The sequence below is a fragment of the Salmo trutta genome, chromosome 5 (assembly GCF_901001165.1).
Source record: "Salmo trutta chromosome 5, fSalTru1.1, whole genome shotgun sequence".
NCBI classification, from domain to species: Eukaryota; Metazoa; Chordata; class Actinopteri; order Salmoniformes; family Salmonidae; genus Salmo; species Salmo trutta.
Genome location: NC_042961.1, coordinates 64687917 through 64711656, shown reverse-complemented (window position 1 = coordinate 64711656; position 23740 = coordinate 64687917). Strand labels below are relative to the sequence as shown.

Below are 23740 nucleotides of genomic sequence, written 5' to 3'. Positions count from 1 at the left end.
GTTGAGTATTTTTGTCTTTTATGTTTGTATTGATTCAATTTACTATGTTATTAAATATACACATTTAATTTCACTCTCTGTCCATTTTTTACCTTTAGTCTGCCTATTTCTATAACACAATGCACATAGCTGATTATCTTATGGAGTACATACAATTACATTTATTAAAGACAGTTAATTTGCAAGTTTAATAGTCTATTTTTCTCCAGATCAAACGTGCTGGTCTTTCAGCCAAAGCACCCCATACAGAAGCAATCAGTTGATATAATAAAGAACAAACATTAAAAAATCTGAGAGTAGTAGGTCAGATGTAGGTCAGATGGTTGAAAATCAGATTCATATCATGATTTGAAATGCCAATGTTTACAGCAAAAATCATCTTGTGGTCTTTTTTGTTGTTAGTGACACTCTCCAGTCTCCACTGCCGTGGTTCTGAACTCGCCCTGCATTTCTGCCACACTAGCTAACAGTAGCTGTCTGTGGTCCTGAAATAAAACGCAAGAAAAGAGGAAGAGGTTAGTTCTGGTCATTTTTGTTGTTGTTTTTTGTAGCTTAGTCTTATGGCTTGGCACAAATAATCCTATGCATGAATTAGACATGGGGTGCTCAGTAGTGCCACCAACAGTTGGATTTTCCAATCAAGAATAGATGACATATCTGAACGTTATTTGACATGAAGGTTTAGTAAGGGGTCCTTATTAAATCAAAAGAATCACACATGTTAAACTTAAATAGTTATGACGAAAAACACCTTTCAAAAAGTGCACTACTTCAGACATTGAATTGGCATGTGCGGATGCAGTACAGCGTTATGAATGTACATATCCTTCTACACATCAATTAGAATGATATTGGCGAAGATATTGATAAAAAAAACTAACCGGTTAGGGTTAGTAAACAAAAATACAAAATGGCGCCACATTTGTAGTTCACAACTTTTCCGGTTTCTGTAACATAAGAATTTATCTGTTACATCAATTATTTAATAGAATCCGACAATGTTTACGACATTTAAATGAAAGCAACATTGCAAGAATAATTTATGAATAGTTTAAAAATGTAATCAGAAAATTCAGAAACATAGTTTCACAACGTCACGGGCATTACGACGCACAAAACCAAAACAAACGGACTGAGCGACCAAACCGGCGACGCAGCAAAACGCTGCGACAACACAGATATATATACGTGCATGTTCACAATTCTCCCACTATGTCAGACCTGCCTGCAAAACTTTCTTTTTTTTACCATTTAATTTTTATAATAATACGGTGTTGCTAATAGTATCGATAAGAGTCTGTCACCTGCAACTGGCCTGTTCAGGATGGGACAACCCCCATTTCAATAGGAACATTTCCAAGTTTGCAGCTTAACAAACAAGTAGCTATGCATTACTCTTCCCAGATGTTATGGGTCATAATTGGGTCAGCATAATAAAATACAATAATCACTTCAATCATTCTGTGTCCATAGTTTTGATGATTCATTGCGAGTGCCTGTAGATTCTAGTCAACATTTTTCAACTAACCTGTTTCATCTGCAGCTGATGGGAGAGTCAGTTCTTGTACAAGTAAAGTAGCCCTCTCGAAAACTACTTGAGAGTAAAGCAGTAACTGGTCAAAGTACTCAGCACTAGTTTGTACATCTCATACATACACAAGGAATCATTGACTTAAAATGGACCCATAGTTTAAACCATGTTTCCAGGCTATAGTCCAGTGGTTCTGTATAAAGCAGAGGGAGGGGGCTGGAGAAATTGACCCATAGTTTAAACCATGTTTCCAGGCTATAGTCCAGTGGTTCTGTATAAAGCAGAGGGAGGGGGCTGGAGAAATTGACCCATAGTTTAAACCATGTTTCCAGGCTATAGTCCACTCCTTCCATGGAGAGCCTAGTGTCTGCTGGTTTTTGTTTTTTCCTTTCAATTAAGACCTAGACAACCAGATGAGGAGAGTTCCTTACTGAGACCTAGACAACCAGGTGAGGGGAGTTCCTTACTGAGACCTAGACAACCAGGTGAGGAGAGTTCCTTACTGAGACCTAGACAACCAGGTGAGGGGAGTTCCTTACTGAGACCTGGACAACCAGGTGAGGGGAGTTCCTTACTGAGACCTAGACAACCAGGTGAGGGGAGTTCCTTACTGAGACCTAGACAACCAGGTGAGGAGAGTTCCTTACTGAGACCTAGACAACCAGGTGAGGGGAGTTCCTTACTGAGACCTAGACAACCAGGTGAGGGGAGTTCCTTACTGAGACCTAGACAACCAGGTGAGAGGAGTTCCTTACTGAGACCTAGACAACCAGGTGAGAGGAGTTCCTTACTGAGACCTGGACAACCTTACTAGTTAGTGACCTTAATTCATCAATCATGGGAAAACCCGCAGACACTTGGCTCCCCCGTGGAATGAGTTTGACACATGCTAGTGTATGTTTACATTTACTTTGTTTACAAACATTGGAGTAGAAAAAAAATATATTTTGGGATCTGATGGGGTACGGCAGTTGAACTATATTCATGAGGCATTTATAAATTATATTCTTCAAGAATCCAAATGTGGATGTAGCAACTGTAGACTGGCCATTTAAAGGGGCATCGGACCTGGTCATGTAACCGGGCAAAAGCAGTAACAGACGAGCGCCCTTCTCAAATCTGTGCCACATGATCACATTGTCAACCAGGAAGAAACATAAACGTTTATTTTCCATAAAAATGTTCAAACTATTTTTCCTTAGGAAGGCAGATAAAGCACATATGCAAAACAAATGGAATCACTTTTCACCCAGTGCAAACTGCACCCACCCAAACGAACACCTTCAGTCTGTGATAGATTCCTCGTCATCAGAGCTGTAGTGGATGATGTCATCTAGGTCCTCTTCCAGGAGGTCATCTATGAAGTTATTTTCTAGGAGGGAGGTGTCTTGGCCCATAGCTTGGCTGTATATCAGTTTGACAGAGTCCTGGTGTCTTCTGAGGCTGCTTACTCTCCTCTGAAGCATGGAGAAGAGACCTCTGCTCCCAGCTTCCGACTGATTCAATTGCCAGCCTAACACCAACAATCGTAATGTGTAGGTTAAATACAATGAAGTATTCCTTAAATACAATAGCAATTACAGGGTGCCAACATCAATTGTACATATTAATGAAATTTCCCCTACTTTGCCTGCTTAGGTCAAGTGCCACATGTGAAGCAAGGTCTTGTACATTCTCCGATTCCCTCTTAGGCTTTCCCAGTCCTGCTGGACTTCCTTTAGGACAGTTAACTCCTCCTCCTTAAGCCGTCTCAGGAGCATCACCCGGTCAAAGGCTATTTTCTTTGTGAGTAGGTCAGCTGTAAATTCATAAGAATGCAATGTGGATTTGTAACTTTAATGGCAGTGCTGTCTGTGTTTGCGCAACTGAACAAACACAGATAGCAAAACAGAAACATAGTTATTGTGACACACAAACATACTACTTACTTTGTCCGTGCAGCTCCCAAGGCCATGCATGAAGGTCTGCAGAAAGGATCTCATCTGCAGATGGTATTGCTGAATCTGGTACAAAGGTGTTGTACTCCTCTATGGCAGCTGTCAATGTGGCCTTTTCTTCTGATATCTTTCTGCACAAGAGGGTGTCTTTTCTTACATCCATCTGTCATCAAAACAAAAGGAGAATGGAATTATTTGTTACATTTCATGGCTTTGAAATGAAAGAGAAATGAAGTGTGTTCAATTCAATATTCATGAAATGTAACAACTGACAGTAGAGGTTTTGTTTCCTTTGTTTGATGCTCAGAAACACGACTTCAATTGTTCTCTGTAGTACCTGGGGACCATCCATGTTCCCAGCTGTTTCCTCTGAAATACAATACATCTATAAATGAACAACGTATCTCCAACGGTGAGTAGTTGCACTCACTTCCTGGAGGAACATCGGGCCTGTGAAGGTTTCTGTAACAAATGATTTGTTATGTGGGGGGTGAGTGAGCCCCAACCTGCTGCTTCAATGTTTGCAAACAAAGTAAATGTAAAAAACAAACACTGTATAGCCTTAAAACATGTTTAAAACTATTATTTTAATAACATTGATGGTAAGTTATTGCAATAATAGCTCGGTCAATAAATTGAAAGTGGTTACATCTCGCCAACCCCATCACTCAGCTTTTAACCAAAACAGGGGAGGGGAGTGTGCTTTGTTATTGTTTCAACTACCAATTACAGATTTATTAAAAATACAATAAATGAATTACAAGACCACTGAATAACAAGGAATTGTATAGATGAATATATTCAATCGCTCATCAATACCTGATTCTTCCTCCTCAGTGACTGGCCCAAAATGTTGCACTAGTCTTGATGTACTGGCCCTTGGAGCTGAAAACATTGGTAATAAAAAGGTTTTTAATTCAAAAGATTTGCTGGAGTTCTGACTCTCCTTTCGTTAAATATGTATTTTCATCAGAGAGACAACAGTTGAGACAGGGAAAGGTGGGATCAGACCTGCATGTAATGTATTAAGTGCTGTGGGTAGATGACACTAGACCGGCCTATGGAACGGCAACAAACGTTTGATATGCTGTGATACAGTATGTTTGAAAGGAAAATGTCAGATCAGGGACCAATAAAATGAAACACCTAGACGGGATGAAAGTTACCAACAGAAGTGGATGTAGTTGCCTTCCTGGTTTGAGGAACAATCTGTCCTCTCTCATCCCCATCTGAATCCCTGGAGGCTTGTTTGTCTTTTTCTTCTTATTTTCCTAAAAAGTGCATTTCAATTATCATGGCTGGCCAACTAATAAAGGTCTCCCACAAGCACAAACAAAAAGCAATGATAAATCATAACGCTGTGGTGCTGGGGTTGTGATGGGAATATTTGTCCACGTATGGGAGCTCTAGGGGTTACATTACCGGTAATGTACGACTTGTTACATTACCTGTTCTGGGTTGAGCTCCTCAGCAAGGCGTTCTGCCTCGTTAATGGCCTCGTCTAGTTGGTCTTGGGGGTCCTCAGAGGCCATACCATCTCAAAAGAAACATAAAGAGATCCTAACTCATTCCTTCACATAGTAACCTCCCCTGTCTATGAGAAAAGCTGCACGTCATTTATAGTGTGTGTTTTACTATGTCCTGCACGTCACTAAAGGTCTTCATCCTCCTCCACACGCAGACTGACTGATCTACAAATCACTTTGCATAACAAATACATATCTATTATTACTTTCAGATCAGTCAGTCTGTCACCATTGACCAACAATGCACTATTAGTCTGTCACTTCCTTGTTCATGTTGTTCTATGGCATGTGTGCAACTCCAGTCCTTAAAGGCTACAGTGTCTACAAGTTTCGATCAATGTAGATCATTGACTAGTTAGGACCTCCTCTCAACTGATTGTCTGTCTGAACAGGATTTCATCAACTCCTTTACGTCCCTCCTAGGGTCCCTCTCTCCTTCTTCCAAGGAGAAGTCACAAGATGAATACAGATTAAGTGGAAATGTGTATTTCTTTGAAGATGCAAAGAGGAAACAGGTGAATATATAGCCTAATGTATAGGTGGCTAAAATAATACGTGAGAATGATATCCAAATATATGCAAGTAATGCAACATAAATATCCACACATTCTATGTTGTCTATGCAACTTTCTTTACCTTAGTTACGTAACCTTCCTTACTGGTTTAACACGTTTTCAAACCAAACACTTTAACAAACACAAAACAAATGTGTATGTATGCTGTATTTCTGACAACAAGAGACGAACTGGCGACCTACCTGTTATCTGTCCAGGGTCCAGACATCTGGTGTGGGAGAAAAATCTATAAACAACAAATGTTACATGACCGGATGAGGTAACCGTTCTTGTTCTTCTTGTAACTTTCCGGTGGGCTAGAAGCTTTCCGGTGTTTTGCTGCTCGTCACAGGTCGACGCAGGTATTGCACTTGATTTATCGTTCTCATAACCGGAGGTGCAGCCAAGTGGAAATACGAAAGCTTTCTAGCTATTTCGCACTGACGGTAATTTGAACACAAGAAAGTTTCTAGTGAAAAGGTGCTTATAGTCAGAGCAATGTATTTACACCCAGAGCCATGTATTTACACCCAGAGCCATGTATTTACACTCAGAGCCATGTATTTACAGTCAGAGCCATGTATTTACAGTCAGAGCCATGTATTTACAGTCAGAGCCATGTATTTACAGTCAGAGCCATGTATTTACACTCAGAGCCATGTATTTACACTCAGAGCCATGTATTTACACCCAGAGCCATGTATTTACAGTCAGAGCCATGTATTTACACTCAGAGCCATGTATTTACACTCAGAGCCATGTATTTACACCCAGAGCCATGTATTTACACCCAGAGCCATGTATTTACACTCAGAGCCATGTATTTACACTCAGAGCCATGTATTTACACTCAGACAGCTCATAGCCTTGGTACGGGTTAACGTTTTGGTCATTTTGGTTGGCCAACAAGATTTAAGACTACAATGACAACATACGTTTCCTCAAATGTTAAACGAAAAAAAACATGTTTTGGTATTGATGGACAATAACAAGGCTGCTATTGTATTTTCAGTTACATTCTGGTCAATAAAAATGTTTTACACGTTTGTTTTTTGTAAGAAATACACGGAACTACAACCGAACAAAACACCATTAACCATCATGCATTGCTTACATTCATTCTATACTGAAAAGTCTGTTCAGAAAAATCGAAAACAGTACATATAGGCATACAACCACAATGTTTTAATATGGATTAAATAAACACAAAATATCTATATATTCATAATGTTAAATAAATAATGAAATACAGGTGATCTATGGTTGATGCAAAGGCTTGTGTGTCGCCTACTGGTTAAATTGGTGTCTTTTCACACGAATTAAGTAGCTCATACATTTGTGTATTTTCGAAGGAATTGAGCCACACAAAAATGCACAAAAACGCACGAAATCTGCTGAAATACATTTTGTACATAAATGCGCGAATTGAACGTGAGGCTGGGCTGGAATTGCAGTAACAAGAAAACAGGCAACAATAGCAGCTAGGTCATGTCTAGTGCTACTTGATGCTTAGAGAAGATGGGCAATAATAGTAATGAGCTTTTTTGGTATTGAAATACTCTGGGTCAGTCTTTAGATCTGCAAGCTACACCCACCTGATGGCCTTCTGGCACTTGATTGAGCGGGCAGCAGAGACCAAGTTTATAAGAGTCACAAGCACCAATCCGTCTGAAACAAGTGTTACTCGAAGAAAACCAGTAAGGGACAACTTCATTAAATACTTAAGGGGTTGTAAGGCCCCGGTTAATAGAAGAATTTGACAAAGTCCCAGAATTTCTGCAAAAGGTTAGTTCTTTATTCAGAGAGCTCTAAAAATCATACAATGCACATAGCCTTTTATACCTCACATTTGGTCATACCGTACCCCTTATAAATGCCCCTCCTCTTCTCTAACACTGTCAATGCTATTTACAAGAATGTTCCAACACATACATTGCTTATCATATCCTGCACAATCTACTGCAAGCCTTACAGTTTCTCCCCTCCCTAGGTGGGGAGACCTCTTTCCTGTTATCAGTTTCACAGTTGTCTATCACAAGTTGTCTGTCACAAGTTGTCTGTTGACAGTTCCTCTATTCCTATGCACACACTGTCTCACTTAAATAGCTAAATAGTAAAGTCTTAACTTGTCCTATGCACACACATTAGAGAATTCTAGTCTTATGATTCTAATACATTTCACTCAATTATACAGTGATAGGGTGGAATATTTTAGTCATTACCTTAATAAACATATAATTTCCTTATCAGTACCCAATTGTATTATTTGGTATATTTTGGTTTTCAGAGTTTTTGAGCACTTATTAAACTGCTCAGTTTTATACCAAGTTCGATCTCCTGCCCCTGACACCAGCACGCACTCTTACAGAATCACCGACCCAGTATGGAGTCAGCAGAAGCAGGTTCCCCGGTTATAGAGGTGGAGGAGCGCGTCCAGGAGCATGCAGCATTGCTTCACCATCTTGGCATCACCATGGATCGCGTTGTCCGGACTATGGACCGCTGGGAGAGACAGGGATTTCTTCCAGTGCCTCCAACAGCACAACCAGGGTCTTCTCTGAGCGCCCCTTTTCCACCTGGTTCCAGTGGGATTCGTCTCTCCCTCCCCAGGAGTATGACGGAGAGGCTGCGAACTGCCAGGGATTCCTGCTTCAACTGGAACTATACCTGGCCACTGTCCACCCGGCTCCATCGGGCTGTGAGAGGGTGTCCGCCCTCGTCTCGTGCCTCACCGGGAGAGCCCTGGAGTGGGCCAACGCTGTGTGGAGAGAGGGAGATGTGGCGTTGGACCAGTTTGAGGAGTTCACCTGCCAATTCCGCGCAGTCTTCGACCACCCGCCCGAGGGCAGAGTGGCGGGTGAGCGCCTCTTCCATCTAAAGCAGGAGACGAGGAGCGCCCAGGAGTTTGCCCTGGAGTTTAGGACCCTGGCTGCCAGTGAGGGATGGAACAACAGGGCCCTGATCGACCATTACCGCTGCTGTCAGCGCGCGGACATCCGTCGGGAGTTTGCCTGCAGAAACACCATCCTCACGTTCGACCTGCTGGTGGACTTGTCCATCCGGCTGGACAACCTGCTGGCTACCCGCGGATGTTCTGATCGGGGTCTGGTGGTGCCATCCTCCTGCACCCCCTCTCCGATACCCATGGAGCTGGGAGGGGCAGTGCGCAGGGAGACCGGAGGGGGTTGTAGCCGCAGAGGTCACACTGCCGGTCGGTGCTGGGTTGGTTCCTCCGGGGATCGAGGCAGCAGGCAGGGCGGTCTGGCGTCACCCCAGGTGAGCCGGCACCATTCTCACCCAGAGCCCTCTGTTGCACAGATGTTTGTGTTTGTCACTTTCCCTGAGTTTTCCCCGCATTCCCAGCATAAGGCGCTCGTCGATTCAGGCGCAGCTGGGAATTTTATTGACAGAGCTTTAGCCTATAGTTTAGGAATCCCCATCGTTCCCGTGGATGTGCCTTTCCCCGTTCAAGCCTTAGATAGTCGACCATTAGGGTCAGGGTTGATTAGGGAAGTCACCGCTCCTTTGGGCATGGTGACGCATGGGGGTCATACGGAGAGAATTATTCTCTTCCTTATTGACTTCTGCATTTCCCATGGTGCTGGGCCTACCCTGGTTAGCTTTTCATAACCCCACTGTTTCTTGGCCACAGAGGGCTCTCACGGGGTGGTCGCGAGAGTGCTCAGGTAGGTGTGTAGGGGTTTCCGTTGCTGCTACTACGGTGGAGAGTCCAGACCAGGTCTCCACCACACACATTCCCCCTGAATATGCCGATTTGGCTCCAAAAAGAAGGCGACTCAATTACAACCTCATCGACGAGGCGATTGTGCGATAGATCTCCTCCTCCACTTCACCCACCTCCTCGAGTTTCTTTTTTGTGAAGAAGAAGGAGGGAAGTCTGCGCCCATGTATTGATTATCGGGGTCTGAATCAGATCACTGTGAGGTATAGTTACCCACTACCGCTCATAGCCACAGCGATTGAGTCAATGCACGGGGCGCGCTTCTTCACCAAATTAGATCTCAGGAGAGCTTACAACCTGTTGCGTATCCGAGAGGGAGACGAGTGGAAGACAGCTTTCAATACCACCTCTGAGCACTATGAGTACCTCGTACGGGTTGATGAATGCGCCATCAGTCTTTCAAGCCTTTGTAGACGAGATTTTCAGGGACCTGCACGGGCAGGGTGTAGTGGTGTATATTGATGACATTTTGATTTACTCCGCTACATGCGCCGAGCATGTGTCCCTGGTGCGCAGAGTGCTTGGTCACCTGTTGGAGCATGACCTGTACGTCAAGGCTGAGAAATGCCTGTTCTTCCAACAGTCCGTCTCCTTTCTAGGGTATCACATTTCCACCTCAGGGGTGGAGATGGAGAGTGACCGCATTGCAGCCATGCGTAAATGGCCAACTCCCACCACGGTAATGGAGGTGCAGCGGTTCTTAGGGTTTTCCAACTACTACCGGAGGGGTTTTAGTCAGGTAGCGGCTCCCATTACCTCACAGCTGAAGGGGGGCCCGGTGCACTTGCAGTGGACAGCTGAGGCGGACAGGGCTTTTAGTCACCTGAGGGCTCTGTTTACCTCGGCTCCAGTGCTGGCCCATCCTGATCCCTCCTTGGCATTCATAGTGGAGGTGGACGCGTCCGAGGTTGGGATAGGAGCCATGCTCTCTCAGCGCTCGGGTACGCCACCGAAGCTCCGTCCCTGTGCCTTCTTCTCGAAGAAGCTCAGCCCGGCGGAGCGAAACTATGACGTGGGGGACCGGGAGTTGTTGGCTGTCGTCAAGGCCTTGAAGGTGTGGAAAAATTGGCTTGAGGGGGTTAGACACCCTTTTCTCATCTGGACTGACCACCGCAATCTGGAGTACATCCGGGCAGCGAGGAGACTCACCCGTTTTGTGTTTACCCTTTCTTACAGACCAGCCTCCCAGAACGTGAAGGCAGACGCATTGTCCCGACTGTATGACACAGAGGAGCGGCCCATGGATCCCAGTCCCATACTGCCCAGAGGTAAGCTACACCCCTTACCCGTTCTACAACGGCCTTGGTCGCACCTGTCGGTGGATTTTCTGACTGATCTTCCACCCTCACAGTGTAACACTGCGATCCTGGACGTTGTGGATCGTTTCTCTAAGTCCTGTCATCTCCTCCCTCTGCCCGGTGTCCCTACGGCCCTACTGACTGCGGAGGCCTTGTTTTCACACGTCTTCCGGCACTACGGGGTGCCTGAGGATTTAGTGTCTGATCGGGGTCCCCAGTTCACGTCTAGGGTCTGGAAGGCGTTCATGGAACATCTGGGGGTCACGGTCAGCCTTACTTCAGGGTTTCACCCCTAGAGTAATGGGCAGGTGGAGAGAGTGAACCAGGATGTGGGCAGGTTTCTGCGGTCCTATTGCCAGGACCGGCCGGGGGAGTGGGCGGTGTTCGTGCCCTGGGCCGAGATGGCACAGAACTCGCTCCGCCACTCCTCCACTAACATCTCTCCCTTCCAGGGCCCCGGCGTACTCCGTTTCTCTCCGTGCTTCATTCGAGGTGCCGGACGAGGGATTCGGTCCGGAGGAGAGGTGCTGGGTTCCGGTCGAGATTAAATGTTGACACAGTCTCCGACACATTTTTACCATGATGGCAGTGTCCCACGGGAGATGTTTAACTTCTTGAGGCTACCTGGGACGTTAGCGTGCCCCCCGTGGCGCACCCTATCAACAGCAGGTGCATTTCAAGAGCGGCAAATTTGAAACCAAATAAATGTACAAATTCAAATTTCTCAAACATACAACTAACTTACAGCCTTTGAAAGATAAACATCTTCTTAATCTAACCACGTTTACCGATTTCAAAAAGGTTTTACGGGGAAAGCATAAAGTTAGGTTATGTTAGGAGAGTACATTGACAATAGCGGTGTGCAATGCATTGTCGATTCAAAGACAGGCTTCACCAAAACCATACAATCAGCTAAAATTATGCACTAACCTTTTACAATCTCCATCAGATGACACTCCTAGGACATTATGTTAGACAATGCATGCATTTTTAGTTCTATCAAGTTCATATTTATATCTAAAAACAGTGTTTTACTATGGCGTTGATGTTCAGGAAATCGTTTCCCTCCAATACCGGCAGTCAAGTCATGACAACAAAATAATTAATTAATATTAGAAAACATTGCTAAAATATTATATTGTCATTCAAAGAATTATAGATTTACATCTCTTGAACGCAATGGACTTGTCAGATTTAAAATTAACCTTACTGGGAAATCACACTGCAATAATCTGAGCACTGCGCCAGAAAAATACGCATTGCGATACAGACTAACCGCCATGTTGGAGGAATCTAAAATCGAAAATAAAATACTATATAAATAATCCATTACCTTTGATTCTCTTCATCAGATGTCACTTCCAAAGAGTCCCAGGTCCATAACGAATGTAGTTTTGTTCAAAAAAGCTCATCATTTATGTCGAAAAACCTCCGTGTTGTAGCGCATGATCTAAGCCAGCCGGACTTCACTTCACTTCAAGAACGGAAAAAATATATTTCCGTTCGTTCAAACATGTCAAACGTTGTATCGCATAAATCATTAGGGCCTTTTTTAACCAGAACATGAATAAAATTCAAGGCGGACCATTGGGTTTTCTTTTAAAACGTTTCGGAATGAGAGTACCCACCATCAAATCGCACGCCAGGTGTCTAATGGGCCATCGCCGTTCCATGGCTCTTATTCGGTCAGATCTCACTGTAGAACACTCAAAACACTTTGTAAAGGCTGGGGACATCTTGTGGAAGCAATAGGAAGTGCCAGAATATTCCTATCCCCCTTTGTTTTTCAATGGCATAGGCTCAAAGTCAGTTCAACACATCAGGTATCCACTTCCTGTCAGAATCTGTCTCAGGGTTTTGCCTGCCAAATGAGTTCTGTTATACTCACAGACACCATTCAAACAGTTTTTGAAACTTTAGGGTGTTTTCTATCCATATATAATACGTATATGCATATTGTAGTTACTGGGTAGGTGTAGGAGGCAGTTAAAAATTGGCACATATTTTTTCAAAAAATTCTCAATACTGCCCCCTATACCCTAACAGGTTAACAAGGTCCCTAGTAGCGATCTATAACCTTTCCCTGCTCTCATGCTGTGGGGCTTTTCACTCTTCCTCATGGACCTGTGACAGGCAGCCCTCACTGTGATCTCCCCTGTCAGATACTCCCTTATCAGATACTCCCTTATCAGATACTCCCTTATCAGATGCTCCCTTATCAGATACTCCCCTGTCAGATACTCCCCTGTCAGATACTCCCCTGTCAGATACTCCCCTGTCAGATACTCCCCTGTCAGATACTCCCCTGTCAGATACTCCCCCGTCAGATACTCCCCTGTCAGATACTCCCCCGTCAGACACTCCCTATCAGATACTCCCCTGTCAGATACTCCCCTGTCAGATACTCCCCTGTCAGATACTCCCCTGTCAGATACTCCCCTGTCAGATACTCCCCCGTCAGATACTCCCCCGTCAGATACTCCCCTGTCAGATACTCCCCCGTCAGATACTCCCCTATCAGATACTCCCCCGTTAGATACTGTGTAGAAGACATGAATAACTATTATTTTTAGCGTGCAAATATAGCTACAAAGCATAACTTAACCAAGCTAACGAAAATACACACATTCTCAGGTAGATTCTGTCAAGATCCTTTTACGAAGTAACTAGCTAGCTACAATTAATGGTTAAATTAGCTAATATGATTGTAGCTAGCTACAGTTAATGGTTCAATTAGCTAATCTGATTGTAGCTAGCTACAGTTAATAGTTAAATTAGCTAATCTGATTGTAGCTAGCTACAGTTAATAGTTAAATTAGCTAATATGCCTGAAATATCCCTGGAACGTCACATCGTCAAACCACAGCTCCTGTACCAGATGATGGTTCTCTATATACCGGCTGCGGGTCATCAGGACGGGGTGAACCCACATGGAGCGCTGTCGCTGCGTTGATAGATCGCCGCAATAGCCAAGAGTTTCCACAGTTTGAAATTCATGATGGAAATACAGGTTTGAAGATGACATCACTATTTACAGTCTAATACACTCCCTCCAAAAATCTAAATATTAGCGGGCAGACATTTCATTCGGTGTCAAGGTGTCAATAATGTTGTCTTTTAAAAAGGTGTGCCTATTATATGCAAATAAACAATTAAATACATTTTCAGATTTTATACACAGTTTTTTTCTTTGGGCTAGGGGCAGTATTTTGAAGTTTGGATGACAAACGTGTCCAGAGTAAACTGCCTGTTACTCAGGCCCAGAAGCTAGGATATGCATATAATTGGTAGATTTGGATAGAAAACACTCTGAAGTTTCTGAAACTGTTACAATAATGTCTGTGAGTATAACAGAACTGATATGGCAGGCAAAAACCTGAGGAAAATCCATTATTTTTGATGTGAGTAGTTTTCCATTGAAAGCGTGACTGTGTGGACGCTCTTCGTTGTTCTTCCTTTCTATTGAATACGCTATTGTCCGGTTTAAATATTATCAATTATTTAGATAATTGACAACCTGAGGATTAATTAACCTCTTACATCTACACGTTCCGCTAGCGGAACGATTGCTCCAATATCCAATGATGGGCGGGGCGCGAAATTCAAACTCCTCTAAATTCGAAAACTTCCATTTTTCAAACATATGACTATTTTACAGCTATTTAAAGACAAGACTCTCCTTTATCTAACCAAACTGTCCGATTTCAAAAAGGCTTTACAGCGAAAGCAAAACATTAGAATATGTCAGCAGAGTACCCAGCCAGAAATATTCAGACACCCATTTTTCAAGCTAGCATATCATGTCACATAAACCCAAACCATAGCTAAATGCAGCACTAACCTTTGATGATCTTCATCAGATGACACACCTAGGACATTATGTTATACAATACATGCATGTCTGTTCAATCAAGTTCATATTTATATCAAAAACCAGCTTTTTACATTAGCATGTGACGTTCAGAACTAGCATTCCCACCGAACACTTCCGGTGATTTTACTAAATTACTCACGATAAACGTTCACAAAAAGCATAACAATTATTTTAAGAATTATAGATACAGAACTCCTCTATGCACTCGATATGTCCGATTTTAAAATAGCTTTTCGGATGAAGCACATTTTGCAATAATCTAAGTACATAGCCCGGCATTACAGGGCTAGCTATTTAGACACCCTGCAAGTTTAGCCTTCACCAAAATCACATTTCCTATAAGAAAAATGTTCTTACCTTGCTTGTTCTTCGTCAGAATACACTGCCAGGACTTCTACTTCAATAACAAATGTAGGTTTGGTCCCAAATAATCCATCGTTATGTTCCATCAAGACGTTTTGTTCGTGCGTTCTAGACACTATCCCAACGCTAAATCTCGGCCACGAGCATGACGCAAAATATGACAAAAAATTTCTAAATATTCCATTACCGTACTTCTAAGCATGTCAACCGCTGTTTAAAACCAATTTTTATGCAATTTATCTCGTAGAGAAGCGATAATATTCCGACCGGGAATCTGCCTGTCTGTAAACTGAGGAAAAAACCGAAAGCCGGGGGCGGGGCGTGTCACGCGCCTAAGGCTTAGTCCATTGAGTGACCACTTAGCTTTTGCTCTCCTTTGTTTCAGCCAGGGCTTTGAATTACGTCATTCCTGTTTTTCCCGGGCTATGAGAGGCCATTGTTGACGTGCGAAGTGTCACGTAAGAGCAGAGATCCTTTGTAAACGATAGAGATAATAAAGAAGGGCAAGAAATGTTCAGACAGGGTACTTCCTGAACAGAAGCATCTCAGGTTTTTGCCTGCCATAGGAGTTCTGTTATACTCACAGACACCATTCAAACAGTTTCAGAAACTTTGGAGTGTTTTCTCTCCAAAGCTAATAATTATATGCATATTCCAGTTTCTGGGCAGGACTAATAATCAGATTAAATCGGGTACGTTTTTTATCCAGCCGTGAAAATACTGCCCCCTAGATGTAAGAGGTTAATTATAAACATCGTTTGACATGTTTCGACTAACTTTACCGGTACTATTAGTATGTATTCGTCTGCGTGTTTTGAACGCCTTTGAGCCAGTGGATTACTGAACAAAACGCGCCAGCAAACTGAGTTTTTGGGATATAAAGAGGGACTTTATCGAAAAAACAACCCTTTATTGTGTAACTGGGACCCTTGTGATTGCAACCAGATGAAGATCTTCAAAGACAAGCGATTTATTTTATTGCTATTTCTGACTTTCGTGACTCCTCTACTTGGTTGGAAAATGTTTGTATGCTTTTGTAAGCGGGGTGCTGTCCTCAGATAATCGCATGGTATGCTTTCACCGTAAAGTCTTTTTGAAATCTGACACAGTGGCTGGATTAACAAGAAGTTAATCTTTTAACCGATGATTAAAACTTGTATTTTCATGAATGTTTATTATTACTGTTTCTGTATTTTGAATTTGGCACTCTGCAATTTCACCGGATGTTGTCGAGGTGGGACGCTAGCGTCCCAATGATCCGAAAGAAGTTTTAATAATTTAAAAAAGCTTCAATGACTATTTACCCATGAATACATTCATGAAATGGAGAATGGATTCAACTATTTACACATTTAATAATCAGTCCTTCATACAAACTTGCTATGCTGAATTCTTGACTCACAAACGAACATGCTGCCATATGCTGCCAGCAGCCCACAAGCGAGTCACAATTTACCGCTATCTAGTGTAGACAGGCATCACCCTCTATCTAGTGTAGACAGGCATCACCCTCTATCTAGTGTAGACAGGCATCACCCTCTATCTAGTGTAGACAGGCATCACCCTCTATCTAGTGTAGACCAGGCATCACCCTCTATCTAGTGTAGACAGGCATCACCCTCTATCTAGTGTAGACAGGCATCACCCTCTATCTAGTGTAGAAAGGCATCACCTGCTATCTAGTGTAGAAAGGCATCACCTGCTATCTAGTGTAGACCAGGCATCACCCTCTATCTAGTGTAGACAGGCATCACCCTCTATCTAGTGTAGACAGGCATCACCCTCTATCTAGTGTAGACAGGCAGCACCCTCTATCTAGTGTAGACAGGCATCACCCTCTATCTAGTGTAGACAGGCATCACCCTCTATCTAGTGTAGACAGGCATCACCCTCTAGCAACCCTAATGCCTATACAATAAGTCGTAAACCAAACAATATAACACCACACGTAACAAAGAACAATCCCGCACGAATCCTAACTAAACACAGACAGACTAAATACCCCCCCACTAATGACAAACACGAAACAGGTGCAAACAAAAACCAGACATAACTAACAGACACTGAAACACAGATCGGTGGCAGCTAGTAGGCCGGCGACGACGACCGCCGAGCACCGCCCTGCCGAGGAGAGGCGCCACCTTCTGTGGACGTTGTGACACTTTTCGACTCTCCGGGTGAAAACTCAACACCATACACTTTGCTGATTCCTGCCGTTACTATGGTGATTTATAATGCCAGCTGACCACAGCTCAAATAAACCTTGTTGATGATCAAAATACTAAATGTAGAGATGTTTTTATGTTAAATGAACATGGTTAGTATTAGTGGATTAAATACATCAAGGCCTACTGCTTGGAACTGGATATACTGACGGGTTATTTTATTATTGACCCCGTAGCGTTTGATTTATAAACCAGGTCAGTTATCCAATAGTAATACATACATCAATCCACTGAACCTGTTGACCAATCATCATCAATCCACTGAACCTGTTGACCAATCATCATCAATCCACTGAACCTGTTGGCCAATCATCATCAATCCACTGAACCTGAGGTTGACCTATCCATCATCAATCCACTGAACCTGAGGTTGGCCTATCCATCATCTCAGCTCTTTATAACAGACTGATGACCTGTCTCCATAGCTCTATATAACAGACTGATGACCTGTCTCCATAGCTCTATATAACAGACTGATGACCTGTCTCCATAGCTCTATATAACAGAAAGATGACCTGAGAGAGAATAAAGTAGACGGCATCTCCATAGCACCTGTCATGACGTTGGCCTGTGGGTAAGGTTTATGACCCCCCCATAAATACCTTTCTCCCTTCCCTCTCTCTCTGACTCTACTGAAGGACTCTTGAATAGCCTTTGTTAAACATAGAGAGTCTGGGAACATCAAACAAGTGGGGGAAAGGAACCATATTTCGGTAATAGAACCAGTTGAAAATATGCGTTGGAACCTCTTATAGCTAGACGTTCCGCTAACGGAACACCTGCTCCAATATCCAATGATTGGCGTGGCGTCGAAATACAAATTCCTCGAAAATCCGAAAACTTCAATTTTTCAAACATATGACTATTTTACACCATTTTAAAGACAAGACTCTCCTTTATCTAACCACACTGTCCAATTTCAAAAAGGCTTTACAACGAAAGCAAAACATTAGATTATGTCAGCAGAGTACCCAGCCAGAAATAATCAGACACCCATTTTTCAAGCTAGCATATAATGTCACAAAAAACAAAACCACAGCTAAATGCAGCACTAACCTTTGATGATCTTCATCAGATGACACTCCTAGGACATTATGTTATACAATACATGCATGTTTTGTTCAATCAAGTTCATATTTATATCAAAAACCCGCTTTTTACATTAGCATGTGACGTTCAGAACTAGCATTCCCACCGAACACTTCCGGTGAATTTACTAAATTACTCACGATAAACGTTCACAAAAAACATAAGAATTATTTTAAGAATTATAGATCCCGAACTCCTTTATGCAATCGCGGTGTCCGATTTTAAAATAGCTTTTCGGTGAAAGCACATTTTGCAATATTCTGAGTAGATATAGCTAGCCATGATGGCTAGCTATTTTGACACCCACCAAGTTTAGCCCTCACCAAACTCAGATTTACTATAAGAAAAATTGGATTACCTTTGCTGTTCTTCGTCAGAATGCACTCCCAGGACTTCTACTTCATCACCCAATGTTGTTTTGGTTCCAAATAATCTATAGTTATATCCAAATAGCGGTGTTTTGTTTGTGCGTTCAAGACACTATCCAAGGGTAATGAAGGGTGACGTGCCCGGCGCGTTTCCTGACAAAAAATGTCAAAATATTCCATTACCGTACTTCGAAGAATGTCAAACGTTGTTTAAAATCAATTTTGATTTGATCTGCCATTTGAGTTCTTTTATACTCACAGACACCATTCAAACAGTTTTAGAAACTTTGGAGTGTTTTCTATCCAAAGCTAATAATTATATGCATATTCTAGTTTCTGGGCAGGAGTAATAACCAGATTAAATTGGGTATGTTTTTTATCCGGCCGTGAAAATACTGCCACCTAGCCATAACAGGTTAATGAGTATGGATGTCTGTTCGGTTGTCATCTGAGACATTATTTTTTTTTATTTTTTTTTATTTCACCTTTATTTAACCAGGTAGGCAAGTTGAGAACAAGTTCTCATTTACAATTGCGACCTGGCCAAGATAAAGCAAAGCAGTTCGACAACATACAAAAACACAGAGTTTTACATGGAGTAAAACAACATACAATCAATGATGCAGTAGAAAAAAATAAGACTATATACAATGTGAGCAAATGATGTGAGATAATGGAGGTAAAGGCAAAAAAAGGCCATGGTGGCAAAGTAAATAAAGTATGGCAAGAAAAACACTGGAATGGTAGATTTGTAGTTTGAAGAAAGTTAAAAGTTAAAATATAAATAATATGGTGCAAAGGAGCAAAATAAATAAAATAAATAAATACAGTAGGAGAAAAGGTAGTAGTTTGGGCTCAATTAAAGATGGGCTATGTACAGGTGCAGAGATCTGTGAGCTGCTCTGACAGCTGGTGCTTAAAGCTAGTGAGGGAGATAAGTGTTTCCAGTTTTAGAGATTTTTGTAGTTCGTTCCAGTCATTGGCAGCTGAGAACTGGAAGGAGAGACGACCAAAGGAGGAGTTGGCTTTAGGGGTGACCAGAGAGATATACCTGCTGGAGCGCGTGCTACAGGTGGGTGCTGCTATGGTGACCAGTGAGCGGAGATAAGGGGGGACTTTACCTAGCAGGGTCTTGTAGATGACCTGGAGCCAATGTGTTTGGCGACGATTATGAAGTGAAGGCCAGCCAACGAGAGCATACAGGTCGCAGTGGTGGGTTGTATATGGGGCTTTGGTGACAAAACGGATGGCACTGTGATAGACTGCATCCAGCTTGTTGAGTAGGGTATTGGAGGCTATTTTGTAAATGACATCGCCGAAGTCGAGGATTGGTAGGATGGTCAGTTTTACGAGGGTATGTTTGGCAGCATGAGTGAAGGATGCTTTGTTGCGAAATAGGAAGCCAATTCTAGATTTCACTTTGGATTGGAGATGATTGATGTGAGTCTGGAAGGAGAGTTTACAGTCTAACCAGACACCTAGGTATTTGTAGTTGTCCACAAATTCTAAGTTAGAACCGTCCAGAGAAGTTATGCTGGATGGGCGGGCAGGTGCAGGCAGCGATCGGTTGAAGAGCATGCATTTAGTTTTACTTGTGTTTAGGAGCAGTTGGAGACCACGGAAGGAGAGTTGAATGGCATTGAAGCTCGTCTGGAGGGTTGTTAACACAGTGTCCAAAGAAGGGCCAGAAGTATACAGAATGGTGTCGTCTGCGTAGAGGTGGATCAGAGATTCACCAGCAGCAAGAGCGACATCATTTATGTATACAGAGAAAAGAGTTGGCCCAAGAATTGAACCCTGTGGTACCCCCATAGAGACTGCCAGAGGTCCAGACAGTAGGCCCTCCGATTTGACACACTGAACTCTGTCAGAGAAGTAGTTGGTGAACCAGGCGACGCAATCGTTTGAGAAACCAAGGCTACTAAGTCTGCCGATGAGGATGTGGTGATTAACAGAGTCAAAAGCTTTGGCCAGGTCAATGAATACGGCAGCACAGTAATGTTTCTTATCGATGGCGGTTACGATGTCGTTTAGGACCTTGAGCGTGGCTGAGGTGCACCCATGACCAGCTCTGAAACCAGATTGCATAGCGGAGAGGGTGCGGTGGGATTCAAAATAGTCGGTAATCTGTTTGTTGACTTGGCTTTCGAAGACCTTAGAAAGGCAGGGTAGGATGGATATAGGTCTGTAGCAATTTGGGTCAAGAGTGTCACCTCCTTTGAAGAGGGGGATGACAGCAGCTGCTTTCCAATCTATGGGAATCTCAGACGACACGAAAGAGAGGTTGAACAGGCTAGTAATAAGGGTTGCAATAATTTCGGCAGATAATTTTAGAAAGAAAGGGTCCAGATTGTCAAGCCCAGCTGATTTGTAGGGGTCCAGATTTTGCAGCTCTTTCAGAACATCAGCTGAATGGATTTGGGAGAAGGAGAAATGGGGGAGGCTTGGGCGAGTAGCTGTGGGGGGTGCAGTGCTGTTGAATGCAGTAGGGGTAGTTAGGTGGAAAGCATGGCCAGCCGTAGAAAAATGCTTATTGAAATTCTCAATTATAGTGGGCTTCTCGGTGGTGACAGAGTTTCCTATCCTCAGTGCAGTGGGCAGTTGGGAGGAGGTGTTCTTATTCTCCATGGACTTTACAATGTCCCAGAACTTTTTAGAGTTGGAGTTGCACGAAGCAAATTTCTGTTTGAAAAAGCTAGCCTTGCTCAAGGCAAATGAATAACATGTATGATTTTTTTTGTTTGTTGTTGAATGTACTTCATTATTGTTGTTGAATGTACTTCATTATGTTATCGTGTATTTCAATTGCAATCTTTCTATTTGCATCTAAAAATGTATATTTTATTGCACTTCACAAAACACATTTTACAAAACACATTTGGTTTCTAACTTCCCTAAAAAGTTGCATATCGCGGGGGCAGTTCGATGCTAATGCAGAACGCCACAGGATATTTTTGTGTTGGTTAAGGGCAGTCAGGTCTGGGGAGAACCAAGGGCTATATCTGTTCTTAGTTTTGCATAATTAATTAAATATCAATTATATTATTTTATATTATATAAAAATAAACACTTAAAAAAGTTAAATAAAAACAGGCACATTGACATGTTGAAGATAAAATATAAAAATTTCAACAAATGGATTTATCAGTCTTGTTGAAGATCAAATAGAAACATTTCAATAACAAAATGAAGCTACAATAGAAGCTGACAGGTCGAAGCTACAATAGAAGCTGACAGGTCGAAGCTACAATAGAAGCTGACAGGTCGAAGCTACAATAGAAGCTGACAGGTCGAAGCTACAATAGAAGCTGACAGGTCGAAGCTACAATAGAAGCTGACAGGTCAAAGCTACAATAGAAGCTGACAGGTTGAAGCTACAATAGAAGCTGACAGGTTGAAGCTACAATAGAAGCTGACAGGTTGAAGCTACAATAGAAGCTGACAGGTTGAAGCTACAATAGAAGCTGACAGGTTGAAGCTACAATAGAAGCTGACAGGTTGAAGCTACAATAGAAGCTGACAGGTTGAAGCTACAATAGAAGCTGACAGGTCGAAGCTACAATAGAAGCTGACAGGTTAAAGCTACAATAGAAGCTGACAGGTTGAAGCTACAATAGAAGCTGACAGGTTGAAGCTACAATAGAAGCTGACAGGTTGAAGCTACAATAGAAGTTGACAGGTTGAAGCTACAATAGAAGCTGACAGGTTGAAGCTACAATAGAAGTTGACAGGTTGAAGCTACAATAGAAGCTGACAGGTTGAAGCTACAATAGAAGCTGACAGGTTGAAGCTAAAATAGAAGCTGACAGGTTGAAGCTAAAACAGTAGGCTTCATCTCCATCTCACTTCCTCCTTTGCTCCATCTCTTCAATCCTCTCTGACTAAATATATAAAGGATGATTCAGAATGTAGGAACTATTACTAGAACAGGAAGTAGGAGACGGACAGACTTTCACACACAACTCACCCATCTCACTTCTGGCCCCTGTAGACAGAGGGCATAGAATATAAAACATGATGTATTATGGGTACTAGAACATGAAGACAGACTACATCCTCTCTATTCTGACCTCCTCTGTAGACAGTAGATAAAACATGATGTATCATGGGTACTAGAACATGAAGGCAGACTACATCCTCTCTATTCTGACCTCCTCTGTAGACAGTAGATAAAACATGATGTATTATGGGTACTAGAACATGAAGACAGACTACATCCTCTCTATTCTGACCTGCTCTGTAGACAGTAGATAAAACATGATGTATTATGGGTACTAGAACATGAAGACAGGTACACAGACACTGTAGGCGAATCTTCTTTATTATGAAGAAAATTACATGAATATAACAAAACACAGAGACAACACTTACCCAGCTGTTCAGTCAGGTCAGGTTTTTCTCCTGGGGGGAGGAGAAAACAGACAGACAGGAACAATGACAGACAGGAACACAGACAGGAACACAGACAGACAGACAGACAGACAGACAGACAGACAGACAGACAGACAGACAGACAGACAGACAGACAGACAGACAGACAGACAGACAGACAGACAGGAAAATAGACAGACAGGAAAATAGACAGACAGGAACATAGACAGACAGACAGGAACACAGACAGACAGACAGGAACACAGACAGACAGACAGCAAGATACACAGACAGACAGACAGACAGACAGATACACAGACAGACAGACAGACAGACAGACAGACAGACAGACAGACAGACAGACAGACAGATACACAGACAGACAGACAAACAGACAGACAAACAGGAACATAGACAGACAGACAGACAGGAACATAGACAGACAGACAGACAGGAACATAGACAGACAGACAGGAACAGACACAAACTTACCAGAAACAATCTGTGAAAAAATAAAAAACTGATAGTTAGAAGACATGTTGACACTAAAACCATCATGTTACTATCTATCTAAGCTGATACCTCCTCACAGCCTGGTTCCTCTGGTCTACCCAGTACAACCAGTAGAGGACTGGTCACCCCTCAGAGCCTGGTTCCTCTGGTCTACCCAGTACAACCAGTAGAGGACTGGTCACCCCTCAGAGCCTGGTTCCTCTGGTCTACCCAGTACAACCAGTAGAGGACTGGTCACCCCTCAGAGCCTGGTTCCTCTGGTCTACCCAGTACAGCCAGTAGAGCACTGGTCACCCCTCAGAGCCTGGTTCCTCTGGTCTACCCAGAACAGCCAGTAGAGGACTGGTCA

At 42.8% G+C, this 23740-nt stretch overlaps 2 long non-coding RNA genes across 4 annotated transcripts; both read right to left on the bottom strand.

Annotated features, from left to right (window-relative positions):
- Positions 1–2698: 2698 nt before the first annotated feature.
- LOC115194796 (uncharacterized) lies at positions 2699–4694 on the bottom strand. 3 transcript variants are annotated; one of them, XR_003878491.1, is made up of 6 exons: positions 4635–4694; positions 4288–4353; positions 3742–3837; positions 3460–3631; positions 3157–3329; positions 2699–3044 (listed from the first exon to the last, which is right to left on the bottom strand). It is a non-coding gene; the product is annotated as an uncharacterized LOC115194796 (long non-coding RNA). The 3 variants fall into 3 exon arrangements; XR_003878490.1 differs by having other exon boundaries at positions 3806–3837; XR_003878492.1 differs by having other exon boundaries at positions 3806–3837; positions 4639–4684.
- Positions 4695–4734: 40 nt separating this feature from the next.
- Positions 4735–6082, bottom strand: LOC115194799 (uncharacterized). The gene is made up of 2 exons (XR_003878495.1): positions 5752–6082; positions 4735–5005 (listed from the first exon to the last, which is right to left on the bottom strand). It is a non-coding gene; the product is annotated as an uncharacterized LOC115194799 (long non-coding RNA).
- Positions 6083–23740: the final 17658 nt, after the last annotated feature.